Source organism: Aquila chrysaetos, chromosome 12 (genome assembly GCF_900496995.4).
Source record: "Aquila chrysaetos chrysaetos chromosome 12, bAquChr1.4, whole genome shotgun sequence".
Taxonomy (NCBI): Eukaryota; Metazoa; Chordata; class Aves; order Accipitriformes; family Accipitridae; genus Aquila; species Aquila chrysaetos.
Window position 1 is genome coordinate 21,468,570 of NC_044015.1, and position 2,239 is coordinate 21,470,808.

The following is a 2,239-nucleotide window of genomic DNA, read 5'->3' on the forward strand; positions in this document are numbered from 1 at the left end:
ATAGTTCAAATTCTTTCACCGCTGATGTCTGGTGGCACTAAACGGAGCAACATCTTTCCACATCCAGTACTATTACATTCATGACCTCAGACACAACTCTCCATGGCCATATCCACATACCAGTCTTTTCTGTATGTTCTTTTTCACTCAGTCTCCCATCTTCCAGCCCTCTTACTGCTATCTCCCCAGCTCCTGTGACATCCCTGTTTCCCCAAAAACCTGAGCCACACATTAACATTTTCCCTGTCCATACAAACAGCGTCTGCGATGCTGAACCTCGACCATAAGGTACGGACCTGTACTCTAGCTCCCTTACAGCACTGACACCACTATGGTAACAAAGGGGTGTAAATCACTTACCACTTAAGACCACACTGGCTTAAGTTAAACGATTAGCCTTGACACCAAGTACCCTCTTATCATAATGCAGCTTTAAAGGAATTTAGAATTTCATGAAGTGCAGCCCTACTCAGGCCAATGGATCTACTCTGATCTCACAGCAAGACAAAGGCAAGTAGACTCTAGCTCATGATAAAAAGCGTGGATCCACAGGGCTACCCATAGGGGAAAAAGGATGTTTGCAGTCATTGCTATTATCAGTCATTTGTTACAAGTCCTCCTAAGTTATGCCAAGTATGTGACAATTCTGTTCCATGGTTTCTCACCCCTTCTACTTGAAAAGGAGAGGGGTCCTAAAATTTTGGCATGGTTTCAAGTCTACTCATTGCAGAGAGTGCTGTTACATTTTGGTGGGAAAGTCACACGCAGTCATGTACATGACATGTAAGGAACTCACATAAAGTTTAACACAACTACATCTCAGCAAAGACATTTTGCAACTAGGCTGATTAACGGCTGTTTTTCTACCCACACCTTTATATTAGACCAGGCCCTGTTGCTGATGTCATTATCCCAAAATAAATGCATCTTAAATATCAAGTTTGCTCATGGAGGCTGAGCAGACGATTCAAGTAAGAATTCCTAAATTTAGAATAAACTCTAGATAAATACAACTTGCTTTTGCTGTCATGAATTTCAGCCAGCTACACGTTTTCAAATATCAAACTCCACTTACCTAGGTTAAGTCCTGACATAATCCACTCTGCCATTATTTGAGACACAAAATCCTGACAAACATTTAATCTCCTGAAGAAGAGAAACAAAAATTGTCTGTTACATCTAAACACCTGTAGAGTTCAACCTTCTGTACAAAGTATATGCTTAATACTACCTGCTAGCTCTAGAAGATATTACCACCTCTTTGGAAGCGGAATGAAAATGGACAAAGTACTTACCATCTCCCCAAGGGAAACACTCGATTCTAAAGCACAGACAGATGATGGTTTCAATGGTTTCAGTTAAGACTCCTACAGATTGCCTTTAGGCAAAACTCAAAGAACACTGTCCCCTGCATCCCAGTAGTCTGTACCAGCAATGCTCCTTTGGTTAGTTGATGAATAATTCATTTCTGTCACCTAATGGCCTAAAAATTTCAGTGTAAATCATGCTGCATATGATCACTAAGACGAGAGCGGAACTGACAAAAGGAACTGACAGGAATGAAGTGTCCTGAAAATTATTGGTGCATAGCTGGTGAAATGACCCGATTTTATTATATATATCTCTGGAAAGGACAGGGAAACACGTTATCCACCGACTATAGCAATGTGTTGTGAACTTTGTTCAGGTCTTTGATATGTTGTAAATTATAGCTATACAAAACCTCAGCTTCTAAATTGTAACATGAATCAACGGATTGTGCTGTATTCTAGAGGATATACTGTATAGTACTTTCCACTGCTATCAAAATTAAATATTTAAAGCAGGGAGGAAAAAAAAAAAAGCTACTGAATCAGCAGCTGCCTCCTGGTAACTTGTGGCAAAACTCTTTTACAAAGGATTACAGTGTTTTACAATCGCACACCGTACTATAACTTGGTACTTGATACCCAGACGCTCCCTACCACCTCCAGTTCAGGAACTGCAGTCTTGAACAAAGAGATCAGGATTTTCAGACCAGAAGAGTGCAGACAGAGTCAGTGACAAGAACATTGCTCGAATGCAATTCATAAGAAGTCATGATACAGCGGTCACAAAGAAGCATGTCTCAGTCAATATTAAATTTCTGGCAAAACCTGGTAAGCTGTATGTTAAAAGATACCATTAACAAACATCTTACAATAGCCTTCTGGAATTTATAGAAAATTATGCCAAAAATTATATTCTGAAATAATAAATG